This window comes from Petaurus breviceps, unplaced genomic scaffold (assembly GCF_028583685.1).
Source record: "Petaurus breviceps papuanus isolate PSGF00001 unplaced genomic scaffold, PetGlider_PUasm1.0 90750, whole genome shotgun sequence".
NCBI lineage: Eukaryota > Metazoa > Chordata > Mammalia > Diprotodontia > Petauridae > Petaurus > Petaurus breviceps.
The window spans coordinates 8,142,818-8,165,840 of NW_027187335.1; the positions used below are offsets into that span (position 1 = coordinate 8,142,818).

The 23,023-nt window shown below is 38.0% G+C and overlaps 1 pseudogene; it reads left to right on the forward strand.

Annotated features, from left to right (window-relative positions):
- Positions 1–3,521: 3,521 nt before the first annotated feature.
- LOC138145826 (CCR4-NOT transcription complex subunit 10-like) overlaps positions 3,522–23,023 on the forward strand; it is a 30,035-nt pseudogene continuing 10,533 nt past the window's right edge.

Here is a 23,023-nt window from a genome sequence, read left to right on the forward strand (position 1 = left end):
AATTCAACATATCCAAAATGTAACTCGTTCTGTTTACCTCCAAAATTAATTCATTTTGTTAAGTCCTTTATTTTGCTTTTTACTTCTTAAATTCTCCATTTGGCCATTTTCTTCTGGAATCTTTATTTTAAGGAAAAGTCTGATCCATTTTCTCACTCTCCAGATCATTTCCCTCTTTCCTACTCCCTATTTTTATGCTTTTTTAAGTGTTGTCTTCCCCCATTAGGAAGTAAGCTCTTGGGAACTTACAAGGGAAGGAAATGTCTTTTTGCTTTTATTTGTCATTCATCCTTTGTTTTCAATGAGGACCAATGACATCATGATGTAACAGCTGATATCTTGACCATGCATGAACTGGATTTATGTGAGGCAGACTTGTGCAAAGTCATCAGCCTCACTCTCTCTTACAGAGTCATCAAAGTTCAATGTCAAGACAACTGGCAGCGGCTTGGGAAGTAGTGTATGATCTTGGTATCATCAATGTCTGACCAAATTTCTTTCTCAGGAGAGAACAGTGCCTAGCACTTAGTAATAAATTAATAAATGCTTGCTAACTTAGCTATTTTATTTCTTTCAAGATCATCACCCTCTTCTAGTCATTTAGGTCTCCAAAATTGTCCTCAAATCCATAGTCTCAGTTACCTCACATCCAACCAGCTGCCAAATCTTGTTATTTCTACTATCACATCTCTTGAATCTGTCCCTTTCTCTCTATCTATACAGTGACTACCTGACGTTTTGGCTGTCATTACCTTTTGTCTAGACTATTACAATAATATCTTTATTGGTCTCTCTGGTTCAAGTCAGAACCTACCACAATTGTTGTAGGCTGAGTTTTAAATTTGGCTTAGTGCAATAGATTCAAGATTTTTAAAAATGCAACAGGCTCATCTAAATCATAAAATCCAATTAAAACTTTCTTTAATAATTAAACATTAAAATGAACAATCCAACAATTAAAAAGGATATATATTACAGCTACCTTTCTGCAAGCTCTCCAGGTCAGGAAGTCAAGGAAAAGATTTGTTGCCAGTTGAAGCTCAAGAAAAAGAGTCTCTCAGTTATCTTCCCCTCACCTCACCCCATCCTAGACTAACACTACTATAGGACAAGTCTCTGGGTATGTAAAATGCCAGACTGAGCTGAGCTCAGGCACAGAGTAGAGGAGGTCCAGTGACCACAATTACAAGGACCCCAGGAGGCAACCAAGCACTTACCAAAACAACCCATCCTCTCTACAGCAGCTGTCAGGACTTTCCTAAAGGCCAGGCTTGACTATAATACTCCTCTACTCAGTAAAACCCAGTATTCCCAGTTATTTCTAGGATCAAATATAAGTTCCTCTATTTGGCATTTAAAGTCCTTCCCAACCTGGCTCTATCATACCTTTCCAGAATAAGTATGCATTATTCTCCTTCATACTCCCTATGATCCAGTTAAATTGGTTTATTCTTCTAACACATAAATCTATTTCCCATCTCCATACATTTGGACTGACTTTTTCCACATGTCTAGGATACCTACCTATGCTTCTTTCAATCTTTAGTCTCCTTTAAGACTTGGTTCAAATACCACTTTCTGTGCAATAGCCCTTAGTCACCCCAGCTACTAGTGCCTTCCTTCCTACCCATCCCCAAGTCACTTTGTATCTATTTTGTGTACACTTAATCATGTATATGCTGTTGATGCAAAAGAATATAATCCCCTTGAAGGAAAGGATTTTCACTATTTTCTTTTTCTCCCATACTTAACTAAGTTCCTGACACATAGCAGGCACTTAATAAATGTTTGTTGATTGACTAATTAATATGGATGGCTTTATAGCTGTTACTAATTAACCTGGAGAAAGAAAACAGGAGGCAGAGTCAAAATGGCATGAAGAGCTATTTTGGTGATGGGGAAGCTCAAGATAGAAACACAAAAGAAAATGACTTGAATACCCCTATAAACCAAGCTTCAAAAAGAAAGAGAATATAGCAGGGGAGGGAAGAACACGGCTTAAGTTGTAATCTAAAAATGTAAACAATGAGTATAACATTCAGAGCTCAAGTCAAAGACTTCAGCCAGATAAACAAATCCAGAGAACAATGAAAGGGTCAAGAACAATGTCAGGGCAGTGTTATAGAAGCTTGTGTAAACTAAGATGCCATGCTGATTTCAAGCCAAAATTTCATCTTCATAAACACAAATCTGGAGGACAAGACAAGAGTCATGAAACAGCAACATTCTAATGATTGGGCAAATGAGTAATGAATAGAAAGTTAATACTATAAAGTCTCCTGTATAAAACACCTTGATCAATTTAAACCCAGATACAGGGAAGGCACCTGATGGTCTGAAGCTGAGGGCACAGGCAGGGGGTCAAGCCTGGGCAAAGGAGTCCTTTCATCCTCTGAATCTAGACCAGGGTGGGGAACCTCTAGCTTGAGGCCACATGTGGCCCTTTAGGTCCTCAAGTGTGACCCTTTGACTAAATAAAGGGGTTTTGTTCCGTAAAGTTTGGATTCAGTCAAAGGGAAACACTTGAAGACCTAGAGGGCCAAATGTGGCCTTGAGGACAGAGTCTGGGCAGAGGTATTTAGGATGAATAAAGACATAGATAGAAGAAGTAAATGAGTGAGAGTACTTATAGCAGATGGTTTTAATCTCAGTATCATTAGCAGTAGTAGTAGCAGAAGTAGCAGCAATAGTAACAGATGTTCCTCTTGTAGTAATGGTAACAGTACCATTTATATAGCACTTTAGAGTTTGCAAGCACTTTACAAACGTTGTCTCATTTTATTCTCACAACAACCCTAGGTGGTAAGTGCTTTTATTATAATAATTTTACAGATTAAGAAACTGGGGCAGACAGGATTACCCAGCATCACATAGTTAGTAAGTACCTGAGGCAGGGATCAAACTCTGATCTTCCTAATTCAGCTCTGGTGCTTTATCCACTATGGCACACAATTGTTGGGTAAAATAGGAAATAAGGTCATCAAAGGAAAGAAATTTGGATGGGGTAGAATTGAATACTTGAAAAGTATGGAACAACCAATATAGTGAGCAAAGTGTTAGGGAAGATGAGGAGTGATTGCCACAAAACAGGGATAACCAGAGTGGAGGAGTATGGAATTTGTAGCATATTCAATCAGTACAGTAGATAGCTCAGGAGAAAGTAGAGGGGGTAAGCCATATTTGGGTATTATCAGAGAGGAACTGGAAATTTAAGAAGGTAAGGGCTTCAATTGTGGAGGAAAGTTCCTTGATAAAATGACAGATTATGTGGAAAAGACCATGAAGGGAGGGAAATGAGACTAGAAAAATACTTTGTGGATTGAGAGAGCAAGGATGAAGAGAGGGATGGATGGTGATGACAAGGTTTGACAATAAGGAGAAAGGACAAAAGTTCCTAATTCCACAGGGGAAATTTATGAGTTAACAACCCCATGAAATGGAGTTGTTTTCTAGCGGTTATTAGGTCGAAGATGCAACAACTTCTGTGGTTTTCTGAGATCAAATAAAGATGAAAATGGTACATGGACATTCGGCAGGTAGGTGGCACAGTGGATTGAGGGTGAGGCCTGGAGTCAGGCTTCAATTCAAATCAGGCCTCAGATACTTACTAGCTATGTGACCCTGGGCAAGTCATTTAACCTTATTGGCTGTAGTTTCCTCAAATGTAAAATGAGCTGCAGTAGGAAATGGCAAACCACACCAGTATCTTTCCAAGAAAAGTCCAATGGTGTCACAAAGGATCAGACATGATGGAACTGACTAAAGAATAACAAAAGTTTTGAAAAATCACTTCTTAAAAGTTATCTTCTTTTAAATTCCACTTAAATTAAATTTTTGTGGGAATCTTCTGCCAATTAATTTTTGTACCTCCCCTCCATTTATAATTTCATATAAATATATACATATACATATATATATATATATATATTTGTTGTATGTTGTCTCTCTCTTTAGACTATAAATTCTATGAGGGCAGGGATTGTCTTTTGCCTCTTTTTGTATTCCCAATGCTTAGCACAGTATGTAGCTCCTGGTAGGCACTAAATGAATGTTGATTGATTGATTGATCTCATTTGATTCTGAAAACAAATCAACCTCCTTCATGAAGGTACAAGCTCCTGCTGTTATAATCTGTTCAGCAAAACAAGGATAATAATAGCACATACTTCACAGAGTTGTAATATGAGAATCAAGGGAAAAATATAAAGTCATTTGTAAACTTTTAAGTGTTATATGAATGTTAGTCACTATTATTATTAACATCATTTCTGTTGTTGTATCTTCCAGCATAACTCAGCTATTTGTTACCATTCAGTGAGACCAATTGTTTCATATATGTGTGTGTGCATATACATGTGTATATGTGCTGTATATATACATATATACACCATATGTATATACACATATATACATATGTAAGCACATATGTATTTATGCATGTGTATGTGTTACATATATGTGTATATGTACACTTATGTATATTAAAAACACCTGAAGATGAGTGATGTTGAGATTATAGGTTCATAGATTCATAGATCTAGAACAGTTCTTACCCTTTTGCATGCAAGCATGCATATGCATGTACATATGTGTGTGTGTGTGTGACAGATTCCTTGGGCAGCCTGGTGAAGATTGTGGATCTCTTCTGAGAATAATGTTTCTTTTAAATGCATAAAATAAAATAAATGCATGAAATAAAATAATAGCATAAAAATTAATATGTTTTAAAATTGTGTAGCATAACTGAGTGTTTAACACATAGAACACAGGTAAGCTAAAATTAAATTTAATGTTTAAGATACAGTGTGAAGGCTGTTGTTGCTTAGATTGCTCAAGAACACTGAACAGTGGACTTCTCTTTAAGAAGGCAACATGTATGCTATGTTTGGACATTCAATTAACTTTGAAATAATACTACTGTCATTTGTTACATTTATGATTATAGAAAATGTTAAATATCAGTTAAATATTAGTAAAAAATAATTAAGATGCACTTTTTCTAAGTTAGTCAAAAGTATCCATCTGCTGGACCTTCTTCATGGACTCCAGGTTAAGGACTTTGTTCTAGAGCTAGAAGGATCTTTCTTACAGGGATAATGTCTTTTTTTTCCTTCCAAACCTAGTTCTTCTAGTGCATTGGACAGTACCTTACAACTAAGAGTTATGTGTACCTCTGTTTTCAATGTTGAATGAAGACAGTATCGACAAGACTAATAGCCTTGCTCCAAGGGAGTTTTATAGAGTTCTGCAATTCTGAGCACGGGTGCAAAGATTCTCAGTCTGAAGTTTCTAATAGCTTTCATAGTGATTACATGACAGCACAAAAAAGTTTCAGTCATTTTAAAGATAACATTTCAGGTGAGCAAAATCACAGAAAGGTTTCTTTTTAGATTCCACCTGCAGAGCCCAGAGGCAGCCTTTTTGGGATTTAAATTTAGGAAGTCAGGAAAGAAAAAATTTTTTCATTCTCACCTATAATTTGTGTTTGCTGAATGGTCATCTGTCAAGTGTTTCAGCTTCTCTTTAACTTCCTTGCATATTGATTTAACAGCATCCATTGGACCAAATGTTGAATGGCACAGGATTTTGCCTTTAAATTTGTCTTCAAAATGAGTCTTAGCCAAATCTCTCACTTTTTCCACTTCATAATGTCAGAGAGAATTTATCTTTTCTCATAGTGTTGTTTTATTTGGCAAGGCCCCATTGTGCCTAGAAGAATCCCCAGGAGTGGGATACATAGTCACAGAATAACATAACACTCAACAAGGCATTTTCAAGCTCATACACAGTATCTTTCTGCCAGTTGGTCCCACTAATCAAGAATTGTGTGGAAGGAGGGGGAAGCTATTTAAATATGTGTACTCTAACTTTAAGAACATATGCTGAGCCTAAGGAGCTAGAGCACTATACCCACCACTTTTCCACTAGGTGCCCCTCTGCCCTTGCCCCACAAGTACGTCAAACCAGATTGATTTTGAGGGAATCTGACCTTCAATGACAGTAGAATTAGATCCTCTTTTGTCACACTCTGGTTCATTATACATGCTATCCAGAGGTATTTTGGTAAATATTTAACAATAGGCTCTCTGAAAAAAAATAGTACTAATAATACTCCTAAATAATAACCTACATTATTAATATTTTTACTATCACTTTCTTAAGTTTAAATAATCAACAAAACAATAAATCAAGTGAGGGGATGGAGCCAAGACAGCAAAGTAAAAGCAGAAACATGGCTTTAGATCCCTCTCCAACCACCTCCAATACCTGTAAAAAATGGCTCTAAAATTTTAGAGCTACAAAACCCACAAAGTAACAGAAAGAAAAAGTCTCCCACTGAAGGCAGCCTGGGAGGCTGACAGAAAGGGTCTGTCAAACCAAGCTGGGAGCCAAGTGCAGTCCCAGACCCAGGGCAGCCCCAACCAGCAGCACAGACCTGAGAAGACCTTAGGAGAGTGAATGACTGGAAGCTATGGCAGTTTCCAGACTTCTCAACCCATAAACACCAAAAAGAAAGTAAAAGGTCAGTGGGGAACACTGTTGATACAGCATGATAAAAGAGCATAGTCTGGCCCCTGACCCCAAGGAGAGAGGTGGCTGCTGCAAATGCTGCCCCATGGATACCTCTGGAGCTCCTGGCCTGCATATTTTAAGGAGATCAAAACACCATTCAGAGGCTAATCACACTTGCTTTGACCAGCTTGGATCTGGGTCAGAGTCTTGGGTTGTGGACCTGGGGTGAGGAACACCAGTGTGCCAGAGGTTGTGGTGACTGTAAAGAGGGCACTCTCCTCATAGCTCTGAAAACAGCTCTGACAACTATGGAAGCCCCAGAAATTTGGGACACAGGTCCCTCCACTCTGGAAGAAGAGTTCTAATGTGACAAAGAGCTCAAAAGTCAAGTAATTTGCTAGCAAAATGAGCAAACAGAGGAAGCATAATCAGACCACAAAATGCTTTTTTGAGGACAAAGAGGATCAAAACACAGAAACAGAAGAAGACAACGAAGTTAAAACTCCTGCATCAAAAGCCTCCAAGAAAAATATGAACTAATTACAGGCCATGGAGGAGCTCAAGAAGGATTTAGAAAATCAAGTAAAAGAAGAGGCAATTAGGTGCTGCAGTGATAGAGAGTCAGCAATGGAGTCAGGAGGACCTGAGTTCAAATCTGGCATTAGACACTTAACACAAAAACTAGCCATGTGACCTTGGGCAAGTCACTTAACCCCAATTGCCCTCCAAAAAGCAAAAAAAAAAAGAATCAAGTAAAAGAAGTGAGGAAAACTTCGGAAGACAAATGAGAATGATGCAAGAAAATCATGAAAAATGAGTCAACAGCCTTACTGAAGAAAATAACACGTTAAACATAGGCTAATTCAAATGACAAAAGAGGTCCAAAGAATCAATGAGGAAAAGAATGCCTTAAAAAGAAAAATTTGCCAGATGGAAAAGGAATTTCAAAAACTCACTGAAGGGAATAATTCCTTCAAAATTAGATAGGAGCAAATGGAAGCTAGTGACTTTATGAGAAATAAAGATAGTATAAAACAGATCCATGCAAATGAAAAAATAGAAGGTAATGTGAAAAATCTCATTGGAAAAACCAGTGACCTGGAAAATAGATCCAGGAAAGATAATTTTAAAATTATTGGACTACCTGAAAGCCATGATCAAGTAAAAGAGCCTGTTAATCATCCTTCAAGAAGTTCTCAAGGAAAATTGCCCTGATATTCTAGAACCAGAGGGCAAAATAGAAATTGAAAGAATTCACTGATCAACTCTTGAAAAATATCCCAAAAGGAAAACTCCTAGGAATATTATAGCCAAATTCTAGAGTTCCCAGGTCAAGGAGAAATTACAGCAAGCAATCAGGAAGAAACAATTTGCATATTTTAGACACAAAATCAGCATAACACTAGTTATGTAGCTTCTACATTAAGGGATCAAAGGGCTTAGCATATGATATTCTGGAGGCCAAAGGAGCTAGGACTAAAACCAAGAATCACCTACCCAGCAAAACTGAGTAAAGTGCTCTAGGGGAAACATGGTCATTCAATGAAATAGAGGACTTTCAAGGATACTTGATGGAAAAACCAGAACAGAACAGAAAATTTAACTTTCAAATACAAGAAGCAAGAAAAGTATGAAAAGGTAAAGAGGAAAAAGAAATCATAAGGAACTTACTAAAATTGAACTATTTACATTCCTACATGGAAAAACAATAATTGTAACTCATGAGACTTTTGTCAGTATGAGTATAGTTGAAGGGAATATATATGTAGATGTATGTATGTATACATACATATGTACATATGTATAGGATGGTGTATGTGTGTATAAATATATATGTGAGTGTGTGTATATATATGTGTAAATGTATACATAGACAGAGGGCACAGGATGAGTTGAATATGAAGGGATGATATCTAAAAAATAAAATTAAGAGGTGAGATAGGAATATATTGGGAGAAGAAGAAAGAGAGAGATAAAATAGGATAAATTATCTTATATAAAAGAGGCAAGATAAAACTGTTACAATGGAGAGAAAGAGAAGGAAGGTGAAAGAATGGGTCAACCTTACTCCCACTGAATTTGACTTAAGTAGGGAATAACACACACTCATTTGTGTATCTTACCGTACAGGAAAGTAGGGGGGAAGGGAGGGCAGATTGGGGGAGAGGGTAGTTAGAAGCAAACACTTTTGAAAGGGGACAGGGTCAAAGGAGAAAATAGAATAAGTAGGGGGCAAGATAGGATGGAGGGAGAGACAGTCTTTCACAATATAACTATGTAAATGTTTTGTGTAACTACACACGTATAACCTATATTGAATTGCTTGTCTTCACAGTGGGGGTGGGTGAGGAGGGAAGAAGGAAAAGAATCTGGAAATCAACGTTTTAAAACCAAATGTTAGTAGAAACAGGACTTCCACGCAGCCCCTGCTCCCACCTCCTACAATTCATGTAAAAAATTACTCTAAACCAATTTTGGAGCTACAGAACCCACAAAATTACAGAAAGAAGCTAACATCCTGCTGAATACACCCCAGCAGGATGGCAGGAAGGGTCCAGAACAGCACATTGGGAGTTGAGCCCAGTCCTGCATGAGCCCCCAGCTGAAGGGTCTTAAGATCACCAGCAGCTGTGGTGGTTTCCAGAATTATCAACCCATAGATGCTAGGGACAAAGTGAGAGGGTGGAAGTCCTGGAGTGTGTGACTAGTTTGCCAGAGTGTGTGGAGGGTTCACAGAGGGCATCTAACTAATAGTTCCAGCAGCTGCGAAAACCCCAGCAATTAGGACAAAGCTCCCCTTTTGGGTAGCAGAGTTCTACTGTGGCAAAAAGCTCAAAAGTCAAGTAATTAAGTGACAACATTAGCAAGCAAAAGAAACAAACAAAGCAGAGCAATCCAATACTAGATTCCTATTTGGGGGGAAAAAAGGATCAAAGCATGGAACAGGAGGAAGACAGCAAAGTCCGAACTCCTGCATCAAGAGTTCCAAGAAAAATATGAGCTGGTTACAAGCAATTGAGGAGCTTAAAAAGGATTGTGAAAACCAAATAAGAGAAGTGGAGGAAAATTGGGAAGAGAAATGAGAATGATGCAAGAAAATTATGAAATAAAAGTCAACAACTTGAATGAAGAAAATAACACCTTAAAAATAGACTAACTCAAATGGAAAAAGAGGCTCAAAAATCCAATGAGGAGAAGAATGACTTAAAAAACCAAATTTGCCAAATGGAAAAAGAAGTTCAAAAGCTCACTGAGGAGAATAATTCCTTCAGAATTAGATTGGAGCAAATGGAAGCTAGTGACATTCTGAGAAATCAAGATAGTATTAAACAGATCCAAACAAATGAAAAAATAGAAGGCAATGTGAAATATCTCATGGAAAAAGCCACTGACCTGGAAAATAGATCCAGGAGAGTTAATTTAAAAATTATTGGACTACCTGAAAGCCATGATCAAAAAAAAGAAGCTAGAAATCATTCTTCAAGAAATTCTCAAGGAAAATTGCCCTGATGTTTTAGAATCAGAGGGCAAAATAGAGGTTGAAAGAATCCGCAGATCACCTCCTGAAAAAGATCCCAAAAAGAAAACTCCTAGGAATATTATAGCCAAATTCTAGAGTTTTCAGATCAAGGAGAAAATATTACAAGTAGCCAGGAAGAAACAATTTGAATACTGTGGAAACACAATCAGGATAACCCAGGATCTGGCAGCTTCTACACTGAGGGATCGAAGGGCTTGGAATATGATATTCCAGAGGGCAAAGGAGCTATGATTAAAACCAAGAATCACCTACCCAGCAAAACTGAGTATCATGTTTCAAGGGAAAATATGGTCATTCAGTGGAATAGAGGGCTTTCAAGCATTCTTGATGAAAAAACCAGAGTTGGATAGAAAATTTGACACTCAGATAAAAGAAACAAGAGAAGTATGAGAAGGTAAACAAGGAAAAGAAATCATAAGGAACTTATCAAAGTTGAACTATTTACATTCCTACATGGAAAAATGATCATTATAACTTACAAAACTTTTCTCAGTATGAGAATAGTTGAAGGGAATAGAAATGTGTGTGTATGTATACATGCATATATGTATATGCATACATGTATATATGTCTACAGGTATACATAGACAGAGGGCACAGAACCAATTTAATAGGAAGGGATGATACATAAAAGGTGAAATTAATAGGTGAGAGAGGAATATAATGAGAGGAGATGAGGAGAGACAGAATGGGGTAAATTATCTCATATAGAAGAGGCAAGGGAAAACTGTTACAATGGAGGGGAAGAACAAGAAGGTAAAAGGGAATCAATCCACCTTATTTTCATTGAATTTGGCTTAGGGAGGGAATGACATATACACTAAATAGGGTATCTCACCCTACAGGAAAGTAGAGGGTAAGGGGAAGAGAGGGGGGATAATGGAAGGGAGGGCAGCCTGGGGGGAAGGGAAATTGGAAGCACCCACTTTTAAAAAGAGACAGGATGAAAGTAGATTATAGAAAAATTGGGGGTTGGGATAGGATGGACAGAAATATAGTCAGTCTTTTACAATATATCCACTATGGAAATATTTTGCATAGCAACACATATACAATCTATATTGTATTGCTTGTCTTCCCAGTGAGGATGGGTGACGAGGGAGGAAGGGAAAGAATCTGGAATTCAAAGTTTTAAAATCAAATGTTTAAATATATTTTTATTGTTATTAATATTAATTATTATTTTACATGTAACTGGGGAATAAGATATACAGACCCTGGGGCATAGAGATCCACCATGCCTACTGGAAAGTCAGAGGGGGAATGGGGGAAGATATGGGAAAGAGCAGATTGATTGGGGGAGGGGATATTCAGTGGGATTGCTGTTTTGGAGTGGTGGGTGGGGGAAAATGGGGAGAAAATTTTTAACTCAAAATCTTGTGGAAATGAATGATGTAAACTAAAAATATAAAAAAAGAAATAAATAAATGTTTAAAAAAACTGTTTTTTACATGCAACTTTGAAATATGATATACAGGCACTGGTGTATGGAAATCCATCTTGCCCTACTATAAGGTTGGGGGGTGGGATGGGGTAGGATATAATAGAGAACAGATTTGGGGGAGTGGTATTTAGTAGGCTTGCTACCTTGGGATAGGAGATAAGGGGAAAGTTGGGGAGAAAATTTGTAACTCAAAATCTTGTGGAAATGAATGTTGAAAACTATATTTAAATAAATTTAAAACTTTAGAAAACAACAATAAATCAAGGGCTGGTCATGTTTGCTGATTTCTGAGGTACAAGATGCTCAAATTAAACAATTTAACAACCTTCTCAGGAGCCTAATACTATGTCCAGCAAACTCTTGCTCCCACCCCAGGATTCCTGGGGGAAATTTAAATTTGGCTTATCTGTACACCAAGAATGCTTAACCTGGGGCCAATGGACCCCCCAACAGAACTATGAATAGAATTCAAGGGACATTTCAATTTGGTTGGGAAAAGGAATTTTGCTATTTCAATATAATGGCTTCCTTTATAATCCTAAATTCTTTATTTTATACATTTAAAAATATGATTCTGAGAAGGGGTCTAGAGGCTTCACCAGACTACCAAGTGGGTGTATGAAACAAAAAAAGGTTACAAACCCCTGTCTTCAAAAGGAAGATATTTTTTGTGCCATGTAAATCACATATAGGATGGATATTCATTCCTTATACACAAAGAAAAACTAAAAATCATGAAAGACTCAGACCATGTACTACTAGAATTAGTGAAAGCAGGATTCAGTGCTTTAATAGATAATTCCTATTACAATCTATAAAAAAAAACATTTAATTTAACCATATCAAGGTCTAAAGCAGTTTGTATGCCTGCAGATTGGGAATTTTACATTTCATTTTTCCTCTGCACCAACTCTCTTAAAATCCATTTTTTCTTTTAAAATTTTTTCAATTATCAAGCATTTCTTCCCTCCCTACCTCCTCCCCCTGACCTGAACAGAGAAAAAAAATAAAAAGAAAGGAAAACAAAACCCTAGAAACAAGTAATCATAGTCAAGTAAAACAAATTTCCTATTAATGTTCATGCCTTCTTGTAAGCATGGCTAGGGGGTTAGGCTCCTTCTATTCAGTTCTCCAAAGCAAAAGCTTCCCTTACAACCTGTCAGCTCCCTTCACTGGCCTTCAGACTTCTTGACCTTTCTAACTCCTGGAATTGATTCCAAATCCACACAAGTCCATCACCAGAATGATGTTCATTGACTCAGGAAAAGAAATTCAAACCAGAAAAAGCATACATTTCCTTCTATGTTCATGAACTCTGAAATTCCTCTATCTGATGATATTTTTTTTTACAGTTGCATTTTTCCCTCTACCTAAAGCTGCCAAGACCTCTTCTTCACACTTGCCCAGTCTGAATTTCAGTCCTTTTGCCCCTCAGTTATTTCTCAGGCCATTCCTCCCTGAACTGACTTTACTATCTCCCTTCCATATATTGATCCCCTGGTAAATTGGTTCAACTATACACAACTTCTGCATAGGAATTATTTTTTACCCTTATCCTATTGTTGATCACATCTTGTCAAATCAAAACCTTGAATCATACCCCCTATTCCCTTTCTTCTCTTCTCTTCACATGCTATTGAATGGAACTGGACAGAATCAAGAAACCACAAATGAATCCACTACAGGTTTGTTACATGATTGCAACATGGTCCTCAATGCAGCAAGGCAAACTTTTATGCTTCTCTACTCAATTCACTATCCCTCTCATAACAAAGAATATTCAAAACTTTCTTCATCCTTACTCAGGCCTCCCATGGCACCACTTTCATCCTCTTAGCTGAGGACTGTGCCTCATATTACACACTTGAATATGCACCCACATATTGAAACCATTTGCTAAGAGATCTCTCTTCTCCCATTTACCCTGATGTTACATCATTTAGACATCTACTACACAATCTCTTCCTACACTTCCTACCTTACATGAAGAGGTAACCCCTTTTCTTCCCTAGGCAAATCTCTCTACATATTCCTTTGATCCACTCCCTACCATCTTCTCCAGAAGATTTCCTGCTCTATTATGCCCACTCTCAAACTAATTTTCAATCTCTATGAAATTTATACCCTTAAAATAAAACTTATTTCATCAAATAACAATAGCTATCATCCTACAACCTTCTTCCATTTTGTGATTAAACTCCTTGAAAAAATCCTCTACAATCACTAATCCTCCCTCACTAGTTTTTAAATCCCTGAAATCTGATCTCCAATTCATCCTCCCAGTTACTTATGATCACTTAATTGCCATATTTAATAACCTTGGTGGAGTGGATGGAGTGCTGGGCCTGGAGTCAGGAACACATTTTCCTGAGTTCAGATCAGCCATCAGACACTTACTAGTTCTGTAACCCTAAGCAAGTCATTTAATCATGTTTGTCTCAATTTCCTCTTTTGTAAAATGAGTTGAAGTTAATTGCAAACCATTACAGTATCTTTGCCAAGTAAACCCCAAATGGGATCATGAGTTGGACATGACTGATATGACTGAACATCTTCATCATTTTTTAAAAAGACTCATCCTTTTTCATTTCCCTATGTCAACTGACCACTATCTCTTTTTGGATACATTCTCCTCCCTTCACATCTGGGACACTAGTCTCTCCTGCATCTCCTCCTACCTGTCTAATCATTCCTCTTTGATGAATCTTCATTCAGGTCTTGTCCACTCACTGTCCATATCCCACAAGGCTCTGTCTGGGGCCATCTTCTCTTCTCTCCTTAATATATCTCTTAGGTTCATGAGCTTTCATCAATTCTATTAGGATTTCTATGTAGATGATTCCATGGAATATTTATTGAGTTCTAATATCTCTTTGAATTCCTATATTTCATTATCAGTTGCCTTTTGGACATCTTTAATTGCATTTCCCACAGGTAACAGAATACATTGTCTTTTTTTTCCCTAAACCTTCCCTTCTTCCCAATTTTCCTGTTACTGTTGAGGGGTACCACCAGATTCTCAGTCATCCCTCACTTGCATTCCCACAACACATCCACTCTTTTGTCAAGTTGATCTTCATAGCAACTCTCATCCATCTCCTCTTCTCTCCACTCACACAACCATCACCCTAATTTGGCCCTTACTACCTCTCACTTGACTAATGTAATAACCTTCTAATGGTTCTCCATGAACCAGGTCTCTCCCTGCTCCAGTACATCCTCCACACCGCTGCAAAAGTGATTTCCAGACCACATCACAACCCTATCCAATAAACTCCAGTGGCTCCCTGGATAAAATATGAAATCCTGTTTGGCATTTAAAGCCCTTTACAACCTGGCCTCTTCCTACCTTTCTAGTCTTCTAAATCTTATTCCTTTCCAAAACACCATCAGTTCAGCTAAACTGGATTGCTTTTTCTCATAAACAACACTGTATGTCCTGACTTGGAATTGACTGTCCCCTATGCCTAGAATGTTCTCTCTCTTCACCCATGCCTGCTTGCCTCCTTGGTCTCCCTTAAGATTCAGGTCAAACCTCATCTTCTCCAGGAGGTTCTCCCCTGTCCCTCCCCACTTCCAAGGCCAAGTGCCTTACTTCTAAGATTAACTTTCATTTTCACTGTATACATCTTCTATGTACACTACTATTTGGATCCCCTCATTCCCCTTTAAAATGTGACCTCCTTGAGGAAAGTGACTATAGGTTTAGTTTGTTTGATTTTTCCTTTCTTTGTATCCCCAGTGCTTAACACAATGGCTGGCACATAGAAAGCATATAGTACCTGTTGCTGGACTGACTCACTTGGGCAAATCATAAGTTCTATGGGTCTCAAATACCTCACCTGTAAAAGGCAAGGGAGAATAGTAGACTAGAAGACCTCTAAGGCACCTTCCAACCTCTAATTTATGAACCTGAACAGTGCTTTTAGGTCTACGTGTACTTTAAGAATACATTGTCTTAGGGGTGGCTAGGTGGCACAGTGAAGAGAGCACCAGCCCTGGAGTCAGGAGGACCTGAGTTCAAATTTGACCTCTGACACTTAACACAAAAACTAGCCATGTGACCTTGGGCAAGTCACTTAACCCCCAATTGCCCCTTCGGAAAAACTATATTGTCTAATTTTTATTCTCAGAAGAATTCTGTGAAGTCAGTAATGTTGCTATTTAGTCATTCAGTTGTGTCCAGTTCTTCATGAGGACCAAAGAGGTTTTCTTGGCAAAGATAAAGTTTGCCATTTCCTCCTCTAGTGAATTAAAGCAAACAGAGGTTAAGTAACTTGCCCAGGATCACGCATCTAGTGAGTGTCTGAGCCCTTATATAAAGTCAGGTCTTCCTGACTCCAAGCCCAGCACCCTATCCACTAAGCTACTTAGCTGCCACAGTTCAATAGTTCAAGTTTTATTATCTTCTTTCCAGATGAGGAAACTGAGGCTAACTATCATGAAACCTCCCTGAGGAGAGAAATTGTGTTTTTGTCTTCATTTTGTAGCCCCACGTTAGCTGATTAAATGGTTGCTACTTGACATTTGCATGTGGTTACAAAGCTAGCAAGCAGGCACATAAACCCAAATATTTCTTGACCTCATGTGACTGTACTACTCTACCTTTCAAAGTCACTTCTTTGGAGAAGTTTACAGCCTAGTCATGGAAACAAGACTTTCATGCATCATACACCTATGCAACACGAGCAGCTCTTCCTGAAGCATTTTGTATTCCAACCCAGATGACATACTTGTTGTTCCCCACATATGACCACTCATTTGACCTCTGTACACACTGTGCTCTATGTCTAGAATATTCTGACTACTGACCTTTGTTTCTTGGAATTCTTAGCCTTTTCTATTTATCTAACTCTTTTTTTTTTAAAGCAATCGGGGTTAAGTAACTTGCCAGATATTTCTGGGTGTGGTGCTGAGTATCTGAGCCCGGATTTGATCCAGGTCATCCCAACACTGGAGCCAGTGCTCTTACTCGCTGAGCCACCTGGCTGCCCCTAAGCAATTAGGGTTAAGTAACTTGCTCAAGGTTACAGGGCCAGGTGTTTCTGCATGGGTGCTAAGTGTCTGAGCCCGGGATTCGATTTCCAGGTCTTCTCAACACAGAAGCCGGTGCTCATACTTGCTGTGCTACCTGGCCGCCCCTATTTATCTAACTCTTAATGCCTCCTTCCCCCTAATAGAATAACTTTGCATTGATTTTGTATATATTTTTGTACTGGTTTACCTATATGAACAGTATTTTCCCCCAAGGAAAATGTAAGCAGTTTGGTTTTTAATGTAATCCTTTGGAATACAGTTTCTGACACATAGCAGACTCTTTCAAATATTTAGTGGAATGAATAAAAGTTATTTACACATGTGCAAAAAAAAAAACCAGACCCTAAGAACTAGGAAGAGATGAGCTTGGCCAAGTGAAGAATCTTAGGTAGCTCAGTTGATAGGGTTCTAGGCCTGGAGTCAGAAAGACATGAGTTCAAACCTAGCTTCAGACACTTATTACCTTTGTCTCAGCAAATTATTTCAGTTTCCTGAACTACAAAATAGGAATAATATTATCACCCACTTTTCACAGTTGTTGGGGTGATTGAGATAATATTTGTGAAATGCTTAGTACAGTGACAGGCCCATGTTTTTCAGTCATGTCCAATTCTTTATGACTGCCATTTAGGCTTTCTTGGTAAAGATATTGAAGTGGTTTGCCATTTCTTTCTCTAGCTCATTTTACAGATGAGGAAACTGAGCAAACAATGTTAAGTGATTTGCCCATGGTCACACAGCTGGTAAGTTTCTGAGGTCAAATTTGAACTCAGGTCTTCCTGATTCCAGACCCATACTCTAAACACTGTGTCACCTCAAGGAACACCTGGGATGTAGCAAAACCCAGTCAGTACTTGTTTCTTTTCTTCTTTAGAAGAAAAACCTTCTTTTGATCATTTCTAAAAGCAAAGAAGAAAATTGGTGAGGAGATATCCTCAAACCTTATTTTGCCCATTTTTACATAAAAAATGAAAATAATAGTCTTTAGTTATCTAATATACGTGTTTGATAGAATGCATATAAATGGACTTAAGCTTCATGGATGAAAGTCCAGTCTAATCAAATCTAAACTTTTATGAAGTTCAAATAGCTTTCTTCTCTAGTCAGGAAAAAAAAATCAAAAGGATAGCTTAGGCCGAAATGATCAAACATTTCAAAACATTTCCCATCTTATCTCCCCAATATCATATATTCACTTTGATTAATAAGATACAGGAAATTAGATCTTTGAGCAACACTTGACAGCAAATGTACCACTTTGAGTTCCAAATGACAATGGGCTTGCTGTGGAGTTCCTGACTGCATCAGATATCTACTAAAGGCATTTGTTATAATTAATGTCAGCAACTTGAATGTCAAAGGAATTAATAATGATTAGCCCCTGATTATAAAGAGCTGCCTATCATGTTTATTATGTTAACATTCAAAAACAACTTGCTTTATTAAAGCATTTGTTTCTGAATTGTCAACAGTCATCTGAAAATCAATGAGCTGCATTTTTTCAGGATGAGGAATCTCACATAGGTCGCTGCCTTTCTCCTACAAGACTTGTTCCATAATTGTGCTACTTAGGCAGCTGATCAATTTTAAAAGGGAGGAAAACTTCAAACCATATGTAATATCTTGGCCTTACTCATACCCCTGTGTAGGGTTGATTCCTTCTAGCTTTAATAAAGCAGGGACTGCATTTACCATTTCAAAAGTAGCCTGGTTTCCTTTTTGCTTTCCTATCTGGCATGAAAGCTCTAGAACTTGGCTTCTTTGTCCTAACAGAGTCTGAAACTTAAATTCTTGATAAATCAAGTTTATATAAATGGAGCCCTACATTAAATGATTAATGTGGAGTGGAGGGGAGGGGGCCATCATTTCCCTTTCTTGCTGTCAAATAGTACTAATGTATCAGTCTATTCACAATATAAAATTTCTTATAAACCTATTGACTTTCTGTATCTTTAAAAATGATCATTAGTTTCAAGATTATCATTGTCTACAAGCCCAAGTAACTGGAAGAACAGGCTAAAAAGCTTATTTCCAAAGGATTGGTGTTAGTCTTCAGCCAGAAAATCTTTTGGGGGGTGTAAAATAATGCCACTGGCTGATTATCAAGCTCCTAAAAACAATGATTTGGGTCATAAGAGAGATGACTCTTCATTGATGTGTAGAAGGGAGGACAACAATTCTTTTACATGCAACCAGCCCAATGGAGAATGTTATTTTTTTCATTGTTTCAGATAGACAGATACAAAGATAGATAATCTGTAAGATGATGCATAAATTTTATCAGTTTCTGTCTGAGCTGAAAATACTCTAAGATTGTGTCAAGTTCTTAAAAGAAAAATAGCAAAAATAGGGTTCATTTGCTTCAGTGTAATGATTTATGATGCAATGTTTGATTGACATAGAAACAATTTTTTTTCTCATTTGAAATGTATGTCATTATCAATATCAGCCCAAGGAATAATAGAGATAATTTTACATGTTATCTTAAAAAAAAGATATCATGTTCTTTTATTTTTTTCACTTTTATTCTTTGTATTCTTAAAAATCTCTAGTTCTAGAAATATTTGTTAACATAACTCCTTCATACCTCACCTATGAAATCTGTGATATCAATGAAGACTTTCAGAGAGAAATAGGGAAGCCTTTCTAATTCCAAATAGGAATAAGCCAGATTCAATTAATGTAAAGGTTGAATTTTTAAAAATTAAACAAATGTGCCCTCTTAGACATCAACAAAGTTGAAAGTCACAATCATTAAAAACAGATTAAAATATAAAGGGGAAACCTTTTTAGATTCAAAGGAAATAGTACATACATTAGAAAGGATCTGAAACTCACATAGCTCATTTGTATATCAAGAAGCCAGTGAGAAATGAACTTGTCTCAGGTATAGACTATTCAATACTGTTATCTGTACTCAATCATCTCCATAAGAACCAGCAGGACTCTTAGAAATGTAACTTGAAGGATCACCATAGATAAAAGTAGGGTCCAAAACTTAGAGGAGCCATCTCCAAATGGAGAATAATTGTCAAGTTGTAGAAGTTAAATCTCTTCAACATTTCAGTGTTCAAAAACTTTGGATATGAGGCTTTGAGAGATTTAAAGAAGAGAGGTTTATGTCAAACTTGAACTAAAAGTCATTGACGTGGGGCAGCTAGGTGGCTCAGTGAATAGAGTACTGGGTCTGGAGTCAGGAGGACCTGAGCTCAAATCTGGCTTCAGACACTTGACACTTACTAGCTATGTGACCTTGCGTAAGTCACTTAACCCCAATTGCCTTGCCTTCCCCCCTCAAAAAAAATAAATAAAAGTCATTGACCTAGTTGAAGAAACTCAATACCATGCAGATGTACTTTTCATGGAGATAAAATGAGCCCTGGAACACTCCAGCTAAAGAGAACACAGAAGCACCTAGTCAAGCCAGTGGCTGAAGGTGGTAAAATTTAACTGCACATCAAACAGTAAGCCTAGGGAATCCAACAGATTCACCAAAAGAGATGTTTTGTCCTAAAAAAAGTTCAGTGGTCCATTGGCCCAGTGACCTGCCTGTTTCAAGTCAGAAACAGAAGTTTTGTTGCATAGTAACCTACTTGGCCAAGTGTAGCAGCAGAATGGAGTTCAACTAACTAATCAAACTTTGACCTGCAGTAGCTATGCCCAGCATACATGGTCAGTCAAACCCAGAAGCAGTCAACTCTGGAAGGAAATTAGTTCAGCAGACAAAAGGGGGGAGGAGCCAGTTCAGTAGTCAAGCAACCCATAAGGACAAACTCAGTTAAGATGCTATTCCAGTGAAAAGGCTATATACCCTGCAAGAAACCAAGCTAGTTGACCAATGGGGTGATTTGTCCAATGAAGTAAAGGTCAGTGAGACTCTGTGATTATGGAGTTTTGCGCTGCCTTGGAGATCTGTGTTCTAAATGATGAGGGATGGCTCCCAATAGGTTCAGCAGGAACTCTGATCTTATCTAAGACCAGAACCTGCGATTCAGTCTGGAAAGAATTCAGCTCAGGCTAACTTGGAGTCAGAGTTGTAAAAGTTGCTTTACAGAGGGCAAGGATCCTTAGAGAACCTGCAAGTGAAAGGGAGCACAGGCTTTTACTTTTAAAGGGTAGGGCTGCCATTGTCAGGGCTGACCAGATGGATGTAAGAGAACCAAGGCTAACTTGTGACTTCAGTGCATAGATAAAAAGTTAGGGCGGACTGAGAGGAACTTGTGACTTCAGTGCATAGATAGTTTAACTTGGAGATGAGATTTGGGCTAGACAGGAAGCAAGTACAAAAGAGTCACAAGTTGTTGCCTAGGCAGAGTGTGGATAGAGGGAAGGGGCAGAGTTTGAGGCTGGGAAAGGGAAAAGGTGATTTTTTTTACAAATTGCTATTACAATTTTACAATACAAATAGTAGTTTCAATTGTACAAACTGGTTTTACAAATTGATGTTACAGACTGATGTTGCCAATTGGTTTTACAAATTGCTGTTACAGATATAGATCCCAAGCACCCCATCATCTACATATTTACCTAACATTGACCTTTAGTTTTGTCTTGACTCTGACATGTTCCCTCCTGCTAACAGATTCTACATGTATTTATGAGAGAATTTGCCCCATATTTTAGAGAAAAAGCTCTTACTTTTCCATTAGATAAAAAACATTTGGTAAAATAATTTTTTAACAACTAGCTGATCTACTGTCTGATTATTAAAGGAAACTGCACTAATGGGGGTTTGTGGCCTATAGCATTAGGAGGATAGCCAATAGCCACAAGGTCACCTCTAAAGCAGGAGGTCCTCTGGGGACCCAATCTGCTAGTGGTAATGCTGATTGGGGGAGTGGGCCAAGAGGGAATATTTGGAAAGGAGCTTAGACATTATCTAATCTGTCTTCTCCCACCCCCACCCCAACCTCAGTACCAACAAATTTCTAAAAAGGAAAAAAAAAAAACTAAAGTCAATAGAGGCTAAGTAATTTTTTTCAGGGTGACCAAGTCAGCAAGTGACAGAGACCATATTACAGCCCAACTTTTCTGATTTCAGATTAAACATTATTTCTGCTGCATCATGCTTCCTCCTAATACTAATTCACTAGGCTAACAAAATTCATCTATTGATTCAGTAGTAGCTTGTTAAAAGTCCTTTCAGGATCTGTTAAAATAGAGAAATGAACATTATCAGATTCAAAAACTAATTGATGCTTTCAAATCCCATACAACATAAACTCCTTGTGAGTAGAAATTGTATCCTTTTTTTTTAATCTTTATATTCCTAGGACATAGTATGGTTCTTGGAAATAAGCAGAGGCTTAATAAAAAATATTGAATAGATTTGAATGCTAACACAGCACTTGAGATCATTAGAAAATGTCTCCCCATTTATTATCATTATTGTTATTATTATGGTTATATTCTTTCTAGTACTTACTAGACCCACATTGTCCTTAGTACTGAGAATATCCAATGAACAAATTTCCATTTACAATTCGGATCAATACCTGTTTTGCCACCGGAGTGTTGAAAGATTGAGACTTGTCCAGAGTAACCCAGACAATAGTTGTTAGAGATAGGATTTGACCCTAAATTTTCCTGATTCTGGGACTACTCTGCCATGCTTCCTTTTATGCTTTCTTATTTATATTAATATCAATTTATAATGTGAGAAACATGCTTTTGCAGTTCACAGGACTTCCTAAGCAGGGTCAGGGAGGTAGCCGGGATGAGTTTCCAGGTCTACTACTCCCTTGGAGGCCCTTAGGAAGATCCATGTGAGATGCCCCTCAATGCAGCTGTAGGGACCACAGGACTTCCAGGTAGAGTCAGTGAGTTAGCCTGGAACAAGCCTCCACTGACCACTGCTTCCCTTTTTTGGGTACTCTTAGGGAGATTCACATGATGTGCCCCTTAAAATTACAAACCCCTTCTCACTGAAAGAACTCAGAAACAGAGTGTGCAGAGAACTCAAAAACAGTGTGCAAAGGAAGGACTTTATTTAGACTTCCATCAAGGAAGTCACACTCAGACAGAAGCAGGAGTGAGGGGTTACAAGTTCTGTCCTTCCTGGTACATTTAGGGTTAATTAAATTCCTCAAATTCCTTACTTTATTTCTATACACACACACACACACACACACACACACACACACACACACACATATACCGTGTTTCCCTGATAATAAGACACTGTCATATTATTTTTTTTGGAAAGAAAAGCACCAGAGGGCTTATTTTCAGGGGACGGCGTATGTTGTCCTGCCTCAGCTCTCCTCCACGGCACTGCTCTCAATGGTGCCAGCAAGCAAATCACTGGAGAAGAACAGGATGATGCACTCACTGCTGCAGCTCTGATTGGATGCAGCTCAGAGAGCGGCATGCATTTCACCCGGGGAGGGGGGGGGGGAAAGGTGCATACAGAGGGTACCGTAATGTAGCGTGTAGCGCAGGGGATCACCTTCACTACAGTAGCAATCTCAATAGGGCTTATTTTCAGG